This window comes from Trichechus manatus, unplaced genomic scaffold (genome assembly GCF_000243295.1).
Source record: "Trichechus manatus latirostris isolate Lorelei unplaced genomic scaffold, TriManLat1.0 scaffold00197, whole genome shotgun sequence".
NCBI lineage: Eukaryota > Metazoa > Chordata > Mammalia > Sirenia > Trichechidae > Trichechus > Trichechus manatus.
In genome coordinates this window covers 3068613-3092566 of record NW_004444133.1, presented here as the reverse complement: position 1 = coordinate 3092566, position 23954 = coordinate 3068613, and the positions used below count along the sequence as shown (strand labels likewise).

General features: G+C 41.1%; 1 protein-coding gene across 1 annotated transcript in view; it reads left to right on the top strand.

Moving 5' to 3' along the window:
* Positions 1–441: 441 nt before the first annotated feature.
* The window catches only part of DAB2 (DAB adaptor protein 2), a 56899-nt gene continuing 33386 nt past the window's right edge, over positions 442–23954 (top strand). Inside the window, exon 1 of the mRNA XM_004387893.3 lies at positions 442–627. The gene's annotated coding sequence lies outside the window, so the exon portion shown is untranslated. The remainder of the gene's footprint in view (positions 628–23954) is intronic.

Sequence of the window (23954 nt, the reverse complement as noted above, 5' to 3'; positions counted from 1 at the left end):
GCAGCCCATCTGAGCTAGTATCCACCGGCCCTGGTCAGGAATGTCAGGAGTAAAGTCAGCCCTTTGTTCAAGGGCCCCAAGGGGCTAGGTGGACTCCGTGTGCCACATCACTCGAAGTGGCAATCCAGGGAACGGATTTGCGAGATGAAGCTCGGTGGATCCCACCCCTTTCCTCCGGAGTTTCCCTTTCCTGTCCTTATTTGCACCACCCCCTCCCCGCCACCCGGCCGAGGCTTTTTATGTAGCCCGCACTCCTTACTCCTTCCTCCCTTTCGCTCGCTTGCCCGGCGATCGCCCCCAGCTGGCGGGGCTCTCGGAGCCAGAGGGAGCCGGGTCCTCGGTGTGGCAGCCACTCGAGTTAATAAACAGTTAAGTTTGGAAGACTCAGCAGACACGTTGAGGGGGAGTTACCAAGCCCAGGCAGCAAAAACATCCCGGCACATTCCTGGGGAGTCCTCAGCTGCCAGCATCTGATTAGAACCATATCTCTCGCCGGGAGTGGCTGCGCGGCTCCGAGGCTCCGGGCCCGGCGGGTACTTAAACGGAGCCCGCCTAGTCCGCTGCTTGCAGCCTGGAGGCTCCGGGACCGCGAAGTCATGCTCGCATCGCAGGGGCGCTAGCTAGCGTGTAAGTAGCTTTGGACGCCTTCTTCCCTTTGGCTCCATTTTTTCAGACCTCCTTCCCTCCTTTGCTTTTTTTTCCCTTTGGGGTGCAGACCTTGGGCTGTGGGGAATTTTAGAAACAAGACAGTGCACTGGGAACCAGCAGTTTTGTAGCCTGACATCTGAGGAATGCTTCCACGGAATGCATTTACCTTTGGAGTCTGGCTCCAGATGTAGAGCTTGACATTCCACCAACGCCTCCTTTTTGTGTGTGCGTCTGTATCTGTGTGCTAGTTGAAAAGCTCTGCGGTCAGCCCTCGGAGGACGCTGGCGTGGCTGCTGCCCGCCTAATTAACTCCGCGAGGGGTGCTCATTTTTGCCGTGTGACGAAGGCTGGGGACCTGGTTTGTGCCCATGAGAAGCTTTTTCCTGGTGATTGACGACGTATGGCATTAATGTGAACTTCGTCTTACACCCGCATTCCTAAGAAAGTATCTGCCCAGGGGACTGAACAAACTTGTTTTAAATCCCCAAAGCAGGGAGCGTTTAAACAAACGGTGTTTGCCTGCTTGCCCTAAACTGGCTGGAAAGATTCAGTAAGGATTCTAGAAAGGGGGAAAAAATGAATGGGTTAAAACCATGGAGCCCCAGTAACATAGCGGTTTTCATAGCATAGAGCTGACTCTGTTATTTGTTTCTGCAGTCTTTCCCTTTTGACTTAGTTCCTAGCCTGGAATTCAGGTCCTTAGTCAGTTGCAGCAGGGAGCTATTTGAGTCAAAAGGGAAATTTAACTGGATTAAAAGCACTTAAAGATTCTGGATGTTATCTCCCCCCACCCCCCACACACAGACACACAGTTTTTCCTCTTTCTTTTTAGTTTATGTTTGGAAGGAAGAGAGCCACTCTGTAAAATGAGAAGAGCAGAAACAAGTTTCCAGACACATGGAAAGACTTAAAAATTATGGAGGGGCGACTTCATGAATAGTAAATGTAGCTATTGCACTATAAAGTGACTTAATGAAAAAATTTCTGGCCCTGATCAAGCAAAAGGTGGGTGTGTGTGTGTGTGGGAGGAGGTAGGACATGAGTAACTCAAGTAAAATGGCAAAGGAAAGGAGGCAACTATAAAAACACCTTTGAGATGTCTGATAAGGCTCTTGGAATGACTTGATGGATTAAATCATTGATCTTCCTTACCATCTTGAGGTTGGCTACCCACACAAAGGCATCTATTGGCTATTGGGGAAGGAGGAACTAGCTGCGGATGGGGGAGCATTGCAGTCACCAGATGGCTTGCCTCTGACCCTTCCTTTGCAAGGCCTGCTTCTCAGACCAGCAGCCAGACATTGATTAGGCTGTTCTTTTCTGGCCAGGTACCCTGCCCACCCCAGGTTCTGTCTCTCTTCTCATTGGTGGGTCATGGGCCTCCATCACACTAAGAATGTTTATCACCTTGTGAATTCAAGAGTATTTGGGGTTTGATCTCTCTCCTTAATCTTTGGGGAAGGCCCTTTTTGGTGAAGTGCTGGGTATATGGACATCATGCCAGAACTTAATACAACATGGAGAGACAATGTGGATGTCTCCTAGAGAAAGCACAAAGGACATCTAGTGGGCTTCACCAATGTGTATCTCTGGGGCAGATTCCTTCTTCCAAATTCTTTATTGGTTTTCTTCCTAAGGCAGACTAGATTATTTTTCCTGTTAAATATTGAACTTCCTCTTTCCCTTCCCATTCTCTACCTTAGTCCTTCTTATCCCAATGACTGCCCTAGAAACCATTTACCCACCTACATTTCAATGTCTGACCAGAACAAGTATATGGTAGGGGAATGTCATACAACTTTGAGCTATGATATATGGGTAGTGTCCTTTCTGGTGATTTTGGACACAGATGATCTTCAGCTATGGATGTAGAGAAGGCAAGGAAGCCACAGCATTTGTTAAAAGACTTGTTTAGTTTGTTAAGGGCAGAATCCAGAGTTTGTATCTCTACTTAAGACTTTCTAGGGTTTTAGATTAAACCAAAAGTCCAAATTCCTATGCATTAGTCCTATGTGTTGCCTTGCTCCAGAGGTCAAATAGCTTTCAGTCACTTTGTTTGGGTTGGAGGGAATTGCTTTTAAGACTCTTACTGGCATGAGGTGGTACAGGGACCTCTGGAAGCTGCCGACCAGCTGGTTAGGGGTAATTTTTATTGGCCTGCTTGGCCATGCCTCAATTACCTGAAGAGTAAGAAAGCAGGAAAACATGTTGTGCCAAGAGGTTCCGGGCTGGCAGAAGGGCTTTGTGGAGACATGGGCTTTTGTTGGTGCAATGAGTATGTCCTACTTCATTTCCCATTCTACCCCCAAATGGCCGTAAGCTTAAGCTTGCCACCGTCAATATTTTTACCTGTGTGGTTTTGAAGGGTTCGTGTGTTTCTCTTCCTCAGTTTCTTTTCACTTGAGGATTTGATTATTGCTTTGCTTAAAGACAAAGCTAAGAGGCTGGAATACTTGAGAAGGTTGCTGAAGACGGAGCTCTGCAGGGGTTTTAAGCTGCCCTAATGGTCATCAGAACAGACCTCCCCAGCTGGGAAGGCTTGAAAGCTGACTGTTTGGGGAGGCTTAGGTAACTGATCATGGAACACAGAAGGCTTTCTCCCCTTCAGACGGAACCAGACTGGCAATATGAAACACCTGAGGAACAGGATGTGGTATTTGAAAATTCTCTCTGGAGCTGCTATGTAATTCTAAAGGTGAAGTTGTGCCACTGAATTGCACAGAAGTAGGCCAAAGTCACATTTGGATGAAATAGCTTTAACATCAGATCTGTGTTTCAAACCCGTTGCCGTTGAGTCGATTCCAAATTATAGCAACTGTGTAGGACAGACAGCCCCGTAGAGTTTCCAAGGCTGTGATCTTTACGGAAGCAGACTGCCACCTCTTTCTCCCGAGGAGCGAAGGGTGGGTTCAAACCGCCTGACCTTCCTGTTGGTAGCCGAGCACTTTAACCGCTGTGCCCCAGGCCTCCTTATGTGTATTTAAGGGAAACCTAACCCATGGTAACGTACCCTGAATGTATTAATGGTGTGAACTAGAAGTAGAGCAAGCTACCAAATCTCCTTTTCTAAAAAAAAAAAAAAAATTACACTAATTGCTGATGAGGGGGACAAGTAGTTCTGTGTATGGACAGCAAAGGCTAGCATTCACATGACAGTTTCTGTCTCCCACCTATCACAACTGGGTAGCGGTTGACAGCATGGGCTCTGGAGTCCCACTGCCTAGGTTCAAATCCCAGCTTCACCACTGCTGGCCACATGACCTTGGGCAAGTTTATTGAACTTCTCTGTCCTTCAGCTTTCTTATCTGGGGAGAATAATAGCACCTACTCCAGGGTTGTTGGGAAGAATGTTAATCTAATATGCTTAGAATACCTGATTCTATCTGACGTGGAAGCCCGTGGGGTTTTTTTGCTTGTTTGTTTGTTTTGTTTTTTTGTCATTAACAACTGAATTATATGTGTTTGTGAAAACTCAAGGCAAACGGGAGAATTTCTTGATACCACTTGCCTACCTGAAAAATGTTAATCATTCAAGCACTTAATAGTAACAATGTTGGTATATTGGCCTGTGCTCATGCTAGAACAGACAGGGCGGTACTCTCTGTTCTAGGCAAGTAAGTCTGTTTTGGTTTGGTCAAGTTGACCTTCTAAACTAAAGGCAATAAACTGGGGCACTAGGCTAGAAATAAAATTTTTCAGAGTGAGTGTGGCCCATAGTATCCTTGCCCACATAGCTGGGCAGGTGGCCATGGTTACTCCCCTTCCTGCATCCTTCTCCTGCCCTGGGAGGAAGCTTGCCACTCCAGGATAAGGAAGAGAATCTGAACAAATGGCTTGGCAAAGTAAAAATGGAAACTATTTATTAAATGAGCCAGAGTCTTTTCTCTACATAGCTTACTCCCCACTAAACTTGTTTTAATCCTAATACTTAATTTTCTTACCCTTGCTAGTTAGAAAACCTGCTTTTCTTACATCTCTACACAGCAAAATGTTAAGGCTTATGAAATTTCAGGAACATGAGAGCTATTGTCTCAGTATAGAAGCAGATTGGCAAACAGTGGTTAAGAGCTACGGCTGCTAACCAAAAGGTCATCAGTTGGAATCCACCAGCGGTTCTTTGGAAACCCTACAGGGCAGTTCTACTCTGTCCTATAGGGTTGCTATGAGTCAGAATTGACTCGACAGCAATGGTTTTTTTTACCATCACAAGGAGCCCTGGTGGCACAATGGTTAAGCACTCGGCTGCTAGCTCAAAGGTCAGCGGTTCGAACTCAACAGTGATTTTGCAGAACAGACCTGGCGATCTGTTCCAGTAAAGATTATAGCCTAGGAAATCCTATGAGGCAGCTCTACTCTGTCCTATAGGGTCAGTATGAGTTATGAGTTGGAATCAACTCCACAGCACACACTAACAACAACACCCATCACCAGCTATCTAAGGAAGGTGACCTTAAACTGGTCTGAATTCTGAGTGACTAGAACAGGTTGGGTGAGTGTTAAGCTGTAAGGAAGTTAGCAGAAAGCACAATGTAGACTTAGACTTTCAGGTGGTCACAGAGTGAAGGAGGTGGGTAGCATAGGAAGTAAGAACCCTAGAAAGCTGAGTTTGAAACACTTTCAGCCTGGAAGAAATTTGAGTGATGCATATATGGTTTACTATTTTGGATAAAATGCTATCCTATTTCTCCCCAGCACTATGATGCAAAGAATTGCTCTGAAACAGACTTAGACCTTTGTGACAGATGAACTGCCTTAACTTCTTATTTAACAGTCAGTCAAATTAATTCAGTCTTTCACGGTCGGACACTTAGAGTGTGTTTCATGGCTATAGAGAAATCATTTAAGAGATTGGATCTCAGTGTGGTCCCTAGACCAGCTGCATCAGCATAACCCGGGAACTTATTAGAAAGGCAAATTCTTGGTCCCCCACCCCAGATCTACTGACCCAAATTCTCGCAGTAGGGCTGAGTCTTCTGTGCGATAACAATCCCCCCAAATGATCTGTTGTTGTTAGTTGCCGTCAAGTCCATTCCGACTCATGACTACCCCATGTGTTACAGAGTAGAACTGCTCCATAGGGTTTTCTTGGCTGTAATCTTAATAGAAGCAGATCACCAGGCCTATCTTCCACGGCACCACTGGCTAGGCTCAAACAGCCAACCTTTAGGTCGGCAGTCAAGCGCAAACCATTTACACCACCTAGGAACCTTCCCATATGACCCAAGAGTAACTTTATGGAAAACATGACAAAATATTTAAATTCCTACAGTCACGAAAATAATAAAGCAACCACATTTAAACACAATTTAGTTTAACTGAATCTTAGGGTGCAGAAAGATTAAACACACACACACACACACACACACACACACACACACACACTGATAAATAAACACATGAACTTCAGACATTTTCCCCACTATTTCTTGATTCTAGAAAAACTGATATAGTCCTTAGTTTTATATTAATGTTTCACTTCCAGATCCCTTCTCCACCGCTGGGGTTTTTAAAGAACATAATTAATCTCCACTTATTAGGAGACTATCCCAGTTCCTTCGTTTGAAAAAACATTTCAGTAAACTAGATCGTTACCTTTGAACCAGGCGGTTTTGTCTAACCTATAAAACGTTTAATTTTGTTTTGAATGCCATGCCCCAAAGTGCAGATGATGTTGTCTCCATTTTGGTGAATGGATCTACACTGTTTTATAGAGCTTTATGACTTAAAGCAGTATTCCATTCTCCCTTTTGACTTTTACCTTAAATAACCTGGGGTGGAAAAGAGTTCTCTGTTTCTTATCTCCAGTAGGATCAGTAGATGTTAGCTTGCCCAAGGTCATACCACTACCTGGTAGAACCAGGATCCAAGCTTGAATCTTTACGATCCAAATCTTGATGTTTATCTGAGTATTTAGCGAGTACCTATTATGTTAGACATGGTGTTAATTTAGCAATAGAAGAGCTACAGAGGAGATATATAGCTCCTGTCCTCCCAGTGATTAAACATCTAGCAGAAAGTCATCATCATATGAGGCAGAGAACACAGAATCTAAACAGGCTTGCATTGGAATGGCAGCTTTGCTATTTCTTGGACATGTACTCAATGTCTCTGACCTTTAGTTGCCTCACCCACCTTGCAAAACAGTCTGAAGAATGACTGATGTTAAGCAGAGATTGGTATTCACAGCACAGAACGAAAAACACAGGGGTGTGACCTAGAGGTAGCCATTCTCAAGGTTGCAAGTTGGAATTCTGGTTTTGAGAAGCCCACATAAGTCAGTGGTTAAGAGCTTGGGTTCTGAACTACAAATGATTGTGTTCATATCCCAGCTTTGCCGTCTAAGACAAGACACATAATCTCAGTAAAACAAGTCACCTTAAAATAAAGATTAAAGGAGAAGGCATAAAAAAAATACTTACCTTGGAGCTGCTGCTGTTTCAGCAATGTACCTGTTATAGCTAAGTTGATATTTGGAGAATGGTCTTGTTCGCGTTGTTTGTGAGCTGTAGGCCAGCTATAACTGTGAGGTGAACACATTTAGGCTGAAAATTGGAAGACTCTCTTTCCTACTTACCTAGACGATTAAATGCGACGGTCAAGCAGGAGAATGTGGCAATGCTTCATAAACCAGTACAGGTACACAAATGTTAACTCTTAACTCTTTAAAATCTCATCTGGGCAGGACAGTTGCGTCCTCCTGAAGTCTAGAGTTAATTATCCATACCCAAAGAGCTGGAAAGTAAAGAGTAACTTCTTCCCTAATTGTGTCCATATTGGACACAGCTGCCTTGCCTGTTCTAAACATTTCATCCAAATGACTTCACTTATTTTTTATACTTTCAAGTGTCTTATTAGGGGGCCATGACCTGTTCTAATCTTCTATAATATGGAATGCAGTTGCTAAAGTGCTTTTTGTTACCATTTAGTGAAGCAGAAATAAGCTAAATGTGTTTAAACATTTGTCAGAGGGCTGGCACAGCCATGGGAAGAACACAGAGCCAGTTTGGCTTTGGGGTGCACTGTTAACCAAGCAGGGAATCGCAGCATTGACTTCTTGGTTAGAGGATCAGAAGTCACAGTGGTTACACATAGTAGGTGCTTAAACATTTGTCCTTTAAAGAAACATTTCGGCTGTCCCTTAACTGCACCAATGTTGGCGTTTTTGTTGTTGTTGTCTTTGTTTTTCATTTGCCTTTTGTCTCGAAAACCAAACATCTTCAAACCAAACAAATATGGAGCTGATAGAGCAGACTCTTCCATTAGTACCTGGTTGATAAATAAGCCAGCTTAATACAGATACATACCTGGGCCGGGATCCAACTGTGGCTAAGGCTTTTCAGAAACTTGAAAGTACTTGAATTGAAAGGATAGATAATCTTATTCAATGTCTAAGCTGTCTTCCAAAGGATACCTTGATGAAATGATGCTTGCTTAACTGCCCGATAAGTTGTTCTTTGCGATTTCTGACTTGCCTAGCTAAAGTTCCCAATGACTAAGAGTTGGTTTTAACTGAAAGTTATGCACATATTTACCTAACAACTGCTAGGAGACACACAGATGTCAACAATCGCTGCTTATAAGAAATTAAGGGAAAATGACACCTACTCAACTCACATCTGACTTTATTGCACAGGCAGTCCCCAGCTTACGATGGGGTTCTGTTCCAATGACATCTTTATAAGTTGGTTCTGACGTAAGTCAAATACCTCATTTTTTTTTTGTTTTGTTTTCATTATTATGGCCTTTTATTATCAGTTTCTTTAGAAATCCAATCTTTATTTGTCTTTGGGAGTTGGAAACATTACATATAAGTTTACAGATATGTTGTAATACGTACACACAAAAAATACCCAAATCATAAAAATTTACTTCGATGATGAAGAGTTGGACAAGGTTGGTATTTTGTCAGTTGCAGTAATAACTCCACTTGTGGAAAGTTCTGGATCATCTGGATTATCCCTGGGAATGGGGATGGTGTTTCTAGTCAGAAAATTAGTGAGACTTGTCTGTATGGTCCTTTTCTTTTTTTTCTTCATATAGTTCACGATAACATCTCACTGCTTCCTGAATCTGCGAGTCAGCTTTAGCAAAACCATCAGCGTTTGGGTCTGTGTTTTTAAACAACTGAAGCCCCTGAATTACTTTAGAAAACTAAATTTATATGCAGTGTTTTGAACAGTAAATCATGAAACTGAACATCTGCGAATGAACATCTGAGAATGATAACATCAGCAAATTATGTGCTGCAACACTGTATGTAGTACGTATTACTAATGATGTACAATAAAAAAAAAGATGGTCAAATGTGGTTTGTCATAACTTGAATACATCATAAGACAAAGACTACCTATAATTAAGTGGTATACAGGGTTACGTAGGTCCCGAGAAGGAAGAAGACACTGCTATGATAATGGAGTTAGGCTGTAAAGGAATAGTGGAAATCTGACAAACAAAGGTAGGAAGAGAAGGCATTCTAGGCAGAAGCACATAAGGAAATCATGCAGTTGAGCGAGTACAGAAGATACTGGAAGGAGACTGACTAGCATCTTGACCGAGAGAATCATGGTGGCAGAGAGCTAAGAGATGATACTCTTTTGGAAAAGAGAGATGAATTGTGCTGAGCCTTGGGTGCCAGGACAAGGGCTCAGATCTTTATTTGCTAAGAAGTAGATTTCTTCATTAAAGCAAGAAGACAAAATGCTGACTCAGATAAGCTAACTGGGCAATATTGGCTGGGTAAATTTGAGTGGGCATTGCTTAGTAGTTGAAGAAAAACCTATGTTTCCTGAAAAATCAGCAGTCTAATGGAGAAAAAAATATATCATAATATTAAGGAACAAAATGAAAATCTGTATTACTCCTGATGTTCTAAGTGTGGTGTACTTAACCAGACTGTGTGGGCCGGAGGAAAGTAGGGCAAATGTTTCCCGACCTCTATGAGTCATAGACTATGACCAAAGCTACATCAATTTGGGGGAAAGAGTTCTACATGAATCAAAGTGAATGTGGAAAATGGTAGGGTGGGTGAACGGTCCATGAAGACTTCCCTAAGACAAACACCTTGAATGGGCTTTAAATGACAGGTAGAAATTCAGGTCGGTGCAGGCAATGTTACAGGCTTGGAAGACAACGTGAGAAGATTAGGTCTATTTGGTCAGGGGAAATGGAAAAGATCAGCATCCCTAGGGAAGAGGCCAGCTATGCGGCCGGATTATGAAGGTCTCTGAATCTGTGGTTGAGCATGAATGGTGGAATGGAACACTGATGCCTGATGAGTACAAAATCAGGAAGGCTGGGAGGTCTGGGAAGGCACTGCTGTGGGAATTCAGTCATAAGGTAGGTCACGTACAACTTCAATTCTCACTGGAACTCTTTTGAGAAAATGAAAGGAGGACTTCATCCCACAAAGAGTTTTAAATACCGTAAAACCTATGAAAGCCGGAAGCTGTGTAAGGCGGCAATCTGTCAGAGAAGGAAAACTCTAACATTTTCCACTAAAACAAGCGATAGAAAAATGGTAAGACTGCACCCTGCCAAAGGCAGAAAACTTGTGAGACCCAGACAAAAGCAAGGTAGTACCACTGAGTTCCAGCTCTCACAAGTTTCACTGCATATGCAGGGATACTATGTTATGTGTATGGAAACTATCCAAATACACTGTTACAAGAGTCAGCTAATCATGAGTACCAGGAACAGGACACAAGGTAGTATAGCTTTTTTGGAAGCAGGAACTCAGGGTGGCAATAAGACAAAGTTGGAGAGGAATGCTTAGAATTAAGTTAATTTTTTGAAAGGAGAGGCATAGAAATAAAGGATAATTGTGAAAAATAGATGGCCAGTGGTTTGCCAGATTCAGTAGACATGTGAACAATTGAGGACAAAATCTGATCTTCTTGCTAAACTATAGGCAGTACTATTTTGAATCTTTTGGGTATGTCCATGTACAATTCCCTTCCTAGTTATTGTATAAACCAAAAAACCAAATCCGTTGCCATCGAGCTGATTCCAACTCATAGTGACCCTGTAGGACAGAGCAGAACTGCACCATAGGCTTAGTGTGGAGCAGCTGGTGGATTCGAACTGGAGACCTTTTTGATTAGCAACCAAGATCTTAACCACTGCATCACAGGGCTCCAGTTAGTGTATAGCAATGCAAATGTTCAACTTAAAATCTATACAGTAACTCTTCAATAGAAACAATGCACATGACCATGTTCTGTTTGAGGATCTGGATTTTTATGCTTCATGCAGCCAACAGTTGTTGAGGGCTTACCATCTGGGATGATAACCAAGTCCGTTTTCTTGATGAAGACTGGCATTATCCAAATGCTGCCTGCTTTTCCTCTTGTAACTATGTTACCCAGTTACTATTGAGTCAACTCCGACTTATGGTGACCCCATTATGTGTCACAGTAGAGCTATGTCCCATAGGGGTTTCAATGGCCAATTTTTTGGAAGTAGATCACCAGGCTGTTCTTCTGAGGCACCTCTGGGTAGACTTGAACCTCCAACCTTTCAGTTAGCAGCTGAGTGTGTTAACTGTTTGCATTACCGAGGGACTCCTGTAACTATGTGGTGCTCTTTAAATAACCAAAGCCAGTCGTGGGGGCCCCTGGCTGCATGTTCATGATGTTGCTTCATTTAAATCTAAGACTTGCCTAAGGATGAGTTTTGATAGTTTGGCATGATCTGAAAGTGACAGTATTGTACTCATGGAGAATCTGGTATATGTAAAGGGCCACAACATGTTGGGTTCTAGAATATAGAAGTTCCTGTCACCTGAGGTGCTTGCACTTCTGAAGTGACGGATTGCCCCATGAGTATACTGTTTCTTTCTGGTGTTTATGAAGATAGTGTTGATTCGGAACTTTGGATTTTAAGGTAACTTTGCAGGAAACACTGTTGATCCCTTTGGACTCAAACCTCCAACCCTATGGTTAGTAGCCAAGAGCGTTAACCGTTTGCAAGACCCTGGGTTTATGGCCTAGAGTACTAAAATTCCTCCGCACCTCGGCATTGTCACACAGACGCTCTTCCAGATTGCAGTGTGGTTACGGTGAGACTCACAAATATTAAAGGTAAATGTTCACCATCTAATTAACGTTTTAAGTGAATGTCACAATTTTAAAGCTGTCTGTCGAAGAAGGTAATTAAGTTCTTAATACCAAACTTTGCATCTTTCCCTGAGTGATATTAATAAGAAAGCAATTTATATAGAACTCCTTGAAGTAGAACTAATTTTGCTTTTTCCTACTAAACCTAATAAATGGCTGCCCTAATCAGAAATATTTCCTCTGGAGCACTTAGTACCAGTTGTAACTATGACTTGCTTGTTCTCTCTCCTCTGAGAGTAGAGAGCATGTCTATTTTGTCACTGTATACACAGCATAATGCAATGCTTGGCACATAGTAGGTGTTCAATAAACAATAACCAGATGGCCAGGTGAATGAGTGACGTAAGTTACTCTTACTTGCGACGTTAATTGTAATTTATTATAGAGTGAACAAAATGGGAAACTTTAGCTTGCTTTATACAATCTGTTGGTATAAGTAAAGCAGTTCTGAGACTTTTTTTTTTTAACTTTAAGGTTATTTGTAATGAGTACTATCCATATGGTCCTCTAGTTTATATCTGCTGAGGGTCTGAGAAAGGCAGACAAGCTGTTACTGAAATTCTGCAGATGGTATGGTCTTTTCAAGTCCTTGGTTAACTTCTACCAATGGAGTATTCAACAGAACTCATGCATCTGTCTGTGGCCCTTTGGATGTAATCACCGGGCTCATGATATTTGTACTAGTGAATAGTTTTCAACCTGGTATATCATCCAAGGACAACCTCTTTATTCTCCTTCTGTTCCTACTTTCTGAAGCAATCGCCAAACTGTTTTGTTAATTGACTAATGAAAGTTGAGAAAATAGATGAGACCTTTGGATCAGCACTGGATAATTAAGGTTATCACTTTGACAGCACAATTTCTGCCCAAATCAAAGAAACCTGTTTTTATAATTTGCCTGTGCAGCTGTGTTGCAGGTAAATGTGATTTCCATTAGGCTCTTTAAAATGCTGAAATTAGCTTGCCAACTCATGACCGCCTGCCCAGACCCCAACAACTCCAACAACCCCTGGCTGGAAACCAACGCCATACCATACCCTGACCAACTTTCCAAATTCTAGCATAAAAGTTGACTCGAGTTTTTTAAGCCTAGTTATCATTTGATTGAAAACTTACTGTTGAATTTTTAATATCTCAGGAGCTTTTCCCAACAACTTTGGATAGGTAGGAATCCCTGGGTGGTACAGAGGTTAAACACCCGGCTACTTACTGAGAGGTTGGTGGTTTGAAAACACCCAGAGGCACTTTGGAAGAAAGACCTGGCAATCTGTTTCCAAAAGGTCACAGCTTTGAAAATCATATGGAGCGGATCTACTCTGCAACACACAGGGTCACCATGAGTCAAAATCAACTTGATGGCAGTAGATTTGGGGTTTTTTTTTTTTGTTTTTTTTTTGGCTTTGGATAGGTAAGTATCCGTTGAAAACTTATTGTGGGCAGCATTGTACATACTTTCAGACATGTTCATTTTCTCTCTGAAGATTTTCTTAGCTTTTTAGTTTCATTGACTATGATTGAATCCTAGAGTATCTTAGCGATTCCATCGTTAGCCCAAGTTAGACAATTAGATTTACGTACATTTTAAATATTGCTGTCTGACAAATTAGCACACCTCTAATGAATTTAATTTTTAAAAGGCAGAAAGGCACATGTCACCCAAATATCAGTAATCTAAATGTATAAGAAGCAGAAATCTGTCTCACCCCACTAGCACCCATCGTGATCAGTATTCCTTTGGCACTGCTCTTTGAGACTTTCAATAGTTAAATAAGCAAACATACATAAAATGAGAAAATGTTATATATTCTGCTTCAAGGCGCTATAATGACATCGCTGTTTAATGAATAGCTGCCTTTTACGAAAGATATTCCTTTAGGTGCTCACACTTCAAAATATCATTTCACTTATAAAATTATTTATACAGCTTACTATTGGGAGTCCCTTTTTTAGGATGAACTGGATCTTAGAGTGACTGTTGTAAGACATCATGGCCTTGGACTTTTTTTAAAAGTCACATTTAGTTCGAAGTTTGAGGGTCACTTAGCACCATAGCTTGGCAAGATAGGTTAACCTTGAATCTAACTTTTGAGATTGTTAGACCTTAACCTTTCAATTAAAAGGTTTTGTTTTGAAAAGATGAACCAAGTATTTAAACGAAAGAAACCGGCAGTGTTGAATCACTCAAAGTCGCCAGTTTATGCAAAGATCGTACCACAAAGCTATCTGACTCTTTGATGCCAGAGCACTGTACTCAGTTTTGTTACCACTCCAAGTTCCACACCATCACTCAAAACCTCAAAGCCTTCCTAGGACTGTCTGGACTAAACATACTGCTCTACCAGTTACCAGTTGCCATCGATTCCAACTCATGGTGACCCCATGTGTGTCAGAGTAGAACTGTGCTCTAGGGTTTTCAGTGGCTAATTTTTTGGAAGTAGATTGCCAGGCCTTTCTTCCAAGTTACCTGTGGTGGACTCAAACCTCTAACCTTCCAACTAGCAGTCAAGCGCATTAAAGTGCACCACCCAGAGACTCCTGTAAGTGCTGTAAGCCCACTCTAATCCAGCTTGACCCACCTTGCAACCTTTTCCCCTGGTATAACCCAGCACGCACCTTGTGTGTTAGCCAAGCTGACGTAAATATTCTTTTTGCATTGCTATTAATTCCTCTTTCCAAAATGTATTTTCTCACTAATGCTCATTCAGACTATCACTGGAGAACTAGCTTAATTCTCTTTTTGCCTGTATTGTTCTGTAGCAAAGAAGTTAAGAGCATAAATGTTAGACCTGTGAGGCTTTCAGTGGGTTGCTTACCTTCTGTGCTCCAACTCCTCTGTCAAATAGGGATGATGATACCCTCCACAGAAGGTTAAATGAGATAATCTTTGCATCACATCTCGTATATCAGTATTCAGTAAATCTAATTTAAGGAGCCCTGGTGGCACAATGGTTAAGTGCTCGGCTGCTAACGGAAAGGTTGGCAGTTGAACCCATCAGCAGCTTTGAGGGAAAAAGATGTGTCGGTCTGCTTCTGTAAAGATTAATGGCCTTAGAAACTCTGGGGCAGTTCTACCCTGTCCTATAGGGTCACTGTGAGTCAGAATCAACTCAATGGCGATGGGTAAATCTAACTTCAAAAAATATACCCTGCACTTCCAAACCATTTTGGTCTGCTCTCCTTTTCCAGAGCATTTATCACCTTCTGAACTACTATAGTCCATCTATATTTTTCCCTCTGCTAGAATGTAAACTCTACAAGGGAACAGATCTTTAGTTTTCTCATTGACATGTCCCAAGCTCTAGAACAGTGCCTGGCACATAGTAGGGTCTCTTATGAAATAACTTGCTGGTGCTGATCACCGGCATTCAGCTACAGCTTTATTTCTGACCTCTAAAGCTAATGGCTTTGCAAGGATCAATCACCAGACCCCATATACTCTAAACAAAAAAAAAAAAGGCTGTCATGAGACCTTTTTAATTGTCTAATAATCATAGAGGAGCGCTGGTAGCTCAGTGGTTAAGAGCTCGGCTGCTAACCAGAAGGTCAGCAGTTCAAATCCACCGGCCACCCCTTGGAAACCCTATGGGGTAGTTCTACTCTGTCCCATAGGGTCATTATGAGTCGGAATCTACTTGACAGCAATGAGTTTATTAGTCATAGATTCAGAGTAAAATCTAGGGTAGTAATGACTTAGCTTTTGTGTAGTCACTCTGGCTAGGCACAGCCTTACGTGACATACTCTTAGGACTAACTAGAGATGGCATTGGTTTCTCCCCTTAAGGGAATTTCATAGATGGTGTGCAAGTGTAGAATGGAATGTAGGCTAGGGAACCTCAACACTGGGGAGACTGATCCTGACATTATTCACATCCCAGTTCTGATAATTAGCCCTAAAAGCAGAACTTCACTTGTTTTAGAGGGACTAAGCAAACTTGTTGGTGTTGTTTCTCTCACTTCTTTTCTTTGGTGAAAGTAATAATTTACACGTGTCTATAGTTTGTTCATGAGTTGGAATTGCCTCAATGGCAATGAGTTTGGTTTGGTATAGTTTGTTAGTTTAAGGGAGAACATTGCTAGTTAATAAAAAATGGCAACTGTGAACATATGTCTAATTTCAAACTTTGCTTCATCGTAAGGCTTTTGTGGAGTGTAGAAGGGCTTGATCACTACTTTTAAAGGATTTGTCCTAACCTCCTGGTCTACAATATTGAGTCTTTTTAATAAAGATTGGATTAGAAATTTAATAGTGGCTTTCAAAGTAGACTTGTCTTTGCATGGGTCTATAGAGTTCAGCTAAGGAAACAAATGATCTAATGGCATTCTCCCAGGCTAAGAATGCCTGCATATGATGACTACAAAATTGCAATTGCCACCATGGAGTAAATCCATCTAATGCTTCAAGGACTAATTTTCAAAGTTACTTTTTCTTAATGACCCTATGAAGGGATCATACAGAGAGGCTACACAGATGGAGCCCCCTGATGTCCCTCTCATGTTTTCCTTAGGTATTTCAGTGTCAGTTGCTTAGCAGGTACAGAATTTTGCAAGAGGACATGAATGGTTCAGAGAACAGAGGAGACTGCTCTGAAAGAACATAAAAGCTAATGAAACACATCTTGCTTAAATATTACATTTTTTATGAACCGAGGATACTTCCTTTACAGTGACTCATTGATGTTGACATTCCTGGGTAGTCTAACCAGAAGCCTTGTCGTAGCTCAATATAAACATGTTGTTAGGTGCCCTTGATTCAGTTCCAACTTATAGCAACCCCACATACAGCAGAACGAAATGCTGCCTGGTCCTGTGCCATCCTCACAATCCTTGCTATGCTTGAATCCATTGTTGCAGCCACTGTGTCAGCGCATCTCATGGAGGGCCTAGTAAAGTGTCATCTCATGATTTGTCATCTTAAAAAGATAATGGAATCTGATAGGACAGATGCTTATTCAACAGGCCTGGGAGAAGGGAGAGCCCTTCATCCCATCTGCTTACTTCAAGAAAGCCTCCCAGTGGTCAGTCAGTCTTTGACCAACCTCCTGCCCTGAAAGCCGAGCCCGAGCCATTTAAGTGATATGTGTGACTGGATACTATGCAGGTTTATAAATAATAACTTAATGAAAAGGACAAATGCTTAACACAATTTCTAGTCAATACTCTGAGAACTAGAAAACAGAATATAACTTATAGGTTTTTAGCACAACTGTCAGACAATATGATATTCTAACCATTAACTTAAATCAGGCTCATTTGATATGGAATGACTGGAGGATTACCCAGTATTAGATTTACCCTAAAGTTATCTGCAGCTGGAGATAATTTTGAATAACACATTTTAAAAGACACAGACACAGATCCAATAAATGAGTCTTTACAGTTTAGAAAACCAGAAAAACTAGATTTCCCTAATATATAAATCTGTCGTTTAAAGTAAAGTAAGCCTTTTGGGAAGCAGCATTTCATTTGGTGTCAAACAAATTGATGATTTGTTTAGTTGATGCAAAATATTCAAACTGAGCTGTTTATCAGGACAGCAATATAAAATTTATAAAAAAAAATTGTATGTGATATTACTTCATATTAATGTAAAGTTAAGACACCAATCATCTTGTTCAACCTTGTAGACTAATGTTTAGATCAGAAGTAAAAAGGGTATTATGTTGAACTTGGGGAAGAAAAACAGAATTTTTCTAGGCTCCTAAAAAGCATTGGTTAATCCCAATTCAGGAGTTTATCTTAAAAAAGAAAAGTAAATGAAATATTCAAGATTAGAGCTTTTGAAAATGTTATCTAATGACATAACCAGGAGCATTTTCTTAGATTCCCCTTCCCCAAGCCCTGGAGTGACCATAATGCCAAAAGAGTTGACTTCTAAAAACAATCCAGTGGAATATGTATGTTAGAAAATCTTCCAAGTCACTCTTTATAACTTTTGGAATCTTAACAGATTAAGGTGACATTTAAGGTCTTTCTTTCTGTTCTTATATTATTCCAAACAGAAAGGAAGGAGACCAGTGAGCTGTAGCTTCATTTCCTTAAGAACTCTTAGCCTAGTTCTCCAAAACACCACCATCCCAATTTAATCTTATTTATATAGGTCACTTTAATGACTTGTCAAATGTGGTATGGAAATTGACTTCCCCAAAGCTGCTTTAGATTAGTTTAATGTTTGGGGTGACATAGGGGGTAGCTTTTGCCTAAATGCTCTGCAAGATACAAGATACAAGGTTCCTTGAATTACTCTTCCAAACCATTGGTGATTGTGCTTCATATCCCCTAAGGCAGATGGCTAGCCATGTTTGTGGAAGGGAGGACCAATTAATGGCAATGACTTATCGGATTCTTCTAACAGGTATAGTTTTGGTTACGTTAATTTGAATCTATATATAGAATAAATGAAACAGCCCCTACCTTACCTACTTAGACTTTATAAGCAAAAGTCCGCTCTCATGTGGTAGGTTTTTTATTGTAATTGGACCTTCCTCTGCCCCTCCATCTCTGGTTAATAAGCTATATACAGATGTTTCAATATGTTAGGACACTTTACTGTTCAATGTAATCACTTCAGTTGTGTGGCAATTAAAATCCTAAATCTAATTTAGAATGGGTTAATGTGCTGACATTTAGAACTTTTCCATCCCTCAGTTAAAAAGTGTGTTTATTTATTCCTGCATACATTTTTGATCCAGTAACATTTCCCAAAAGATGAGAGAAGGACAGTGAACTTCAGCTCAAGGATACTGGTGTATTTCTGCCAGCTTTGTTCATTTTCTACTCACTCTGCAGCAGCTTCCTAGAGTTCTGTTTCTAACTATGAGCACATTTGCGAAGCAGGCAGGTTAACTCTTTCAAGATCTTTTTTGGATCCTGTGTGCCATGTTATCAAAACTCATGTGTTGTATTTGTGTATCACCACAAGAAGCAAGATAAGAAGTTGACGGATTCACCTTTGTGTGTGTGTGTGTGTGTGTGTGTGTGTGTGTGTGTGTCTACTAGAACCTGAAACCACCTAGGGTTTTCCTATCTCTTAACCTATCTAATTTGGCCAGCAACCAATGATTAAGCGAAAGAGCTTGTGTTCTCCTTTCTTCTGTGAGAGTCTCCCTGGCCTTTTAGATAGCATTCTGGTAATTTCCTAACTTTTGGCATGCTAGAACACTGGTATTGGGAGGGGAGAGAGCTGCTTATCAGGTTGCTGGTCTCTGTAAACCTGAAATTCTGCAAATAAATAATCGAAAGTCCCATTTCCTTCATCTTATTTGAAAGCAACCAAGTATTCTCTGTGGGAAATCAGCTAAATCATGAAGAAATCCTTAAATGATAGTTGATATATCAAACACACTCTTAAGAGTAAACAGTAAATGGTTGAAAAAAATTAAACCGTGGGGACTTAGCAGGGCCACCATTATTCTTAGAGACGAAGCCTAAATGCCCTATAAACCAAAAAAAACCAGTTGCCATCGAGTTGATTCTGACTCATGGCGACCCCACGTCTTGCAGAGTAGAACTGCACTCCATAGGGCTTTCACGGCTGTGACCTTTAAGAAGCAGGTCACCAGGCCTTTCTTCCAAGGCATCTCTGAGTAGGTTCAAACCACGAACCTTTCAGTTAGTAGCCAAATGCTTAACCATTTGCACCACCCAGAGACTCCCTAAATGCCCTGTAGGCTGGGGATATCTTGCCCAACCAGAGTAGATCATATCTGAAGTGGTAATATGAGCCAGTGGCAAGCCTCTCATGGAAGGTTCATGCCAATTTTTAGCGTGAATTGAACACCAAAACAAGGCACATTCTACTGAAAGGGCCACCTAGAATTGGCAGACAGCATATTAGATTCAGGTGACTTAAAACTGATCTTGTGTTGAGTCTACATCACTATAGGAGTTTCTTTTCACAGATTTAGTCTATATACAGAAATGTAACCAAAAAAAAAATTATATATATATTCCTGTCTATATATGATTACTACATACACCCCAGTTTGACTGCTCTGTTCAGATGTTATAAGGCAGCTGCATTCTCCTGCCTTTCAACTCTTCGAAACACAGCATGCCTCTGAAACATGAGTTGTGGAAAGGTATGGCAACACTCAAGCAATGGCTTTGAGGATTATATAAATGAGGGGCTCTGCCTGGAAAGGGAAACCACATTGGGATTTAATATAATTCAGCCAAGCTATTAAAGGAGAAACTGAATATCAGGCAGTATTTCTCACTCTGGTTTTTGGAAGAAGTTTAAGATTACCTGCCTGCTTTTAAAGAGCCCTGATGTGGTATGTCATAAAATAATTCTACTAGTATATGTGGCTCTTGGTTTATAGCTTAATGTTTAACATGCAGATGTTCTCTAAATAGCTTGCTTTCCTTAACTCTCCCAACATCAGCGTAGACTTTCAAGATGATGATAACTTAAATAACTGTAATAGCACATGAGTAGAAAATGGAAAGGGTTTAACAGTTAAGACTTATGTGCACAGCTTGCAAGCAGCCATCTAAGATAACAACTGTTGGTCTCTTCCTGTCCGGAGCAAAGGAGAGTGAAAACAAACAAAGACTTGAGGGAGCAATTTGTCCAGTGGACTGATGGACCATATCAACCGCACCCTATATGACCCTGAGACCAGAACTAGATGGTGCCTGGCTACCGCTACTGACCACTCTGACTGGGATTACAACAGAGGATCCTGAACAGAACAGGAGAAAAATGTAAAACAAAAAATCAAATTCACAAAAAAGATCAGACTTATTGGTCTGATGGAGACTGGAGGAACCCCCGAGACTCCGGCCCTAAGACAACCTTCTGATCCAGAACTGAAGCCATTCCCAGAGACCATGTTTCAGCCAAACAATAGCCCATAAAATAAACAATAACACCCAAGAGGAACGTGTTCCTTAGAACAATCAGATATACGCGATCAAAAGGACATTTGCCCGTAAGCAAAGATGAAGGCAGGAAGGGGTAGAAAATCTGGGTGAAAGGAAATGGGGAACCCAGGGTGGAAATGGGGAGAGTGCTGACACATTATGGGGAATGCAACCAATGTCATGGAACACTTTATGTATGAACTATTAAATGGGAAACTAATTTCCTCTGTAAACTTTCACATAAAGCACAAAAAAAATTTTTTTTAAATTTGTATGTTTTAGTGTCATAGGTGAAGTCACAGAGGAACTCGGATGAATAAACTATTGTAAATCTACATGCTAGAGGTGCTGTACCTCCATGTTTACATAGTTCAGAATCATTTCATATGGGAATGAGAAAACTTGACTTAATGTGTTTCCTAGAAACAAACCGCTAAGAGTCATTCATGTGATTCTTTCAAAACTAGTTTGGAACTAGGGAAGAAAAGTTAGTTTTGGTAGAAGCTATCTTTCATAACTTAGGAAGGATACACATGAAAACAATAAAATATAAATAATATAAATAAATAAATTTAGGTACTGTGAAGATAGGGACAGTGGTGGTTCAATGGTAGAATTCTCACCTTCTGTGCCGGGGTCCTGGGTTCCATTCCCAGTCAACACACCTCGTGTGTAGCCAGTATGCCCCTGTCAGTGGAGGCTTGTGTGTTGCTATGATGCTGAACAGGTTTCAGCAGAGCTTAAGCCTAAAATGAACTAGGAAGAAAGACCTGGTGATCTACATCCAAAAAGCAGCCAATGAAAACCCTATAGATCACAAAAATCCAATCAGCAACTGATCATGGGGATGGTGCAGGACTGGGGAGCATTTTGCTCCACTGTGGCTTCAAGACCAACTTAACAATAAATAACAACAATAATATGAAGACATGAGGGAGGATTGTTGGAAAAAGTAAGAACAGTGTCAATGTGCTGGTCTAGGAGTCAAATAGTACAGTTGTTGTTAGGTGCCCTCAGTCAGTTCTGACTCATGGTGACCATGTACAACAGAACAAAACACTGCCTAGTCCTGCGCCATCCTCACGATCCTTGCTATGTTTTGCACATGGTTGGAGCCACTGTATCAGTCCATCTCACTGAGGGTCTTCCTCTTTTTCACTGACCCTCTACTTTACCAAACATAATGTCCTTCTCCAGGGACTGGTCCCTCATAATAACATGTCCAAAATATGTGAGACAAAGGCTTGCCAACCTCGCTTCTAAGGGAGCATTCTGGCTGTACTTCTTCCAAGACAAACTTGTTCGTTCTTCCGGCAGTCTGTTATTCTGGCAGTCCATGGTATATTCAGTTTTCTTTAACACTGTTACTCAAATGCATCAATTCCTATTGGGGCTTTCTTGTTCATTGTCCAGCTTTTGCATGCATATGAGGCAATTGAAAATACCATGGATTGGGTCAGGTGCACCTTAGTTCTCAAGGCGACATCTTTGCTTTTTAACACTTTAAAGAAGTCTTTTGCTGCAGATTTGCCCAGTGCAACAGATCATTTGATTTCTTGACTACAGCTTCTATGGGTGTTGATTGTGGATCCAAGTAAAATGAAATCCTTGACAACGTCAATCTTTTCTCCGTTTATTGTTGCTTATTGGTCCAGTTGTGAAGATTTTTGTTTCCTTTATGTTGAGGTGTAATCCATACCGAAGGCTGTGGTCTTTGATCTTCATCAGTAAGTGCTTCAAGTTCTCTTTACTTCCAGCAAACAAGGTTGTGTCATCTGCATATCGCAGGTTGTTAATCAGTCCTCTGCCAATCCTGATGCCCCGTTCTTCATCATATAGTCCAGCTTCTTGGATTATTTGCTCAGCATACAGATTGAATAAGTATAGTAAAAGGATACAACCCTGACGCACACCTTTCCTGATTTTAAAACAGGCAGTATCCCTTTGTTCTATTGGAAGGACTGCCTCTTGCTGTGTGTACAGGTTCCACATGAGCACAATGAAGTGTTCTGGAATTCCCGTTCTTCTCAATGTTAGCCATAATTTGTTATGATCCACACAGTTGAATGCCTTTGCATAGTCAACAAAACACAAGTAAACATTTTTCTGGTATTCTCGGCTTTCAGCCATGATCCATCTGACATCAGCAATGATATCCCTTGTTCCACATCCTCTTCTGAATTCGGCTTGAATTTCTGGCAGTTCCTTGTGGATGTACTATTGTAACTGCTTTTGAATGATCTCAGCAAAATTTTACTTGCGTGTAATATTAATGATATTGTTCAATAATTTCCGCATTATGTTGAATCTCCTTTCATTGGAATGGGTACAAATATGGATCTCTTCAGTTGACGACAGCAGATAAGAAATCAAATACCACATCATTAGCAGATCAATGGGTAATAACCTCCAAATGGAGAGCTCTGGCAAAACTGGGTTGAAGCACACTGTACATGAGCCTGGAAAACCCCTATTCTGCTTTCCATGTCAAGTTATACCCACGACACCGCCCTGCCCAGCTCACTTGAGATATGCAAAGTACACGTAGCCTTCTTGAGCCATGTCCAGATGGCCCATATTAGCAGAAAAAGCAGGGCAGAGCACAGCCCTACTGATCCAGTGCCAACAATGTAAAGCAGTTTCAGCAATGTGATTTTTGAACCTGTTTAGTTCAGTGGTTAAGCGTTTGACTGCTAACCAAAAGGTCAGTGGTTCAAATCTACCAGCTGCTCCCTAGAAACCCTATGAGGCAGTTCTACTCTGTCCTGTAGGGTTGCTATGAGTCGGAATCAACTAGACGGCAATGGATTTTTTTTTAATAGTTCCCACAAATCAAAATTTCAATGTATGTCCTTCTCCTCATAGAAGTGAATTAAAGGAGAAAGTTAGCTTCCAGTGTTCCTGTTCTGTTCAGTCTAAGCTTGGTCTCGAGGTCATACTGGAGAAGTGGGGTGGAATGTGAATTTCTTCTCCAAACTACATAGTAGGCTGGGATGTTAAAGTTGAGGTGACTATACTTTTAAATATCAGTTAATCCAACGCAAAGCCTCATGTGTCCGTGTTTGCAAACAATCCACCTAGTCAAAAGGTACAGGACTATTCCAACGCTACTTTCTTTCTGAGACTCTGAGTTAAGTGTAAGGGGGGATTCTAGAATCAATCCTTTGTGCATGTCTTTTTCACTACAAGCATTTAACTTGTGCCCAGCTTTACCAAGAGGCTAATTCGTACTCTATGGAGAGTACAGTTTTTAGTTTTTCCAACCCTAGTAAACTAAATGTTCAAACTCATAGTCATTGTACTGAAATAAGTGAGTAAAAATATAGT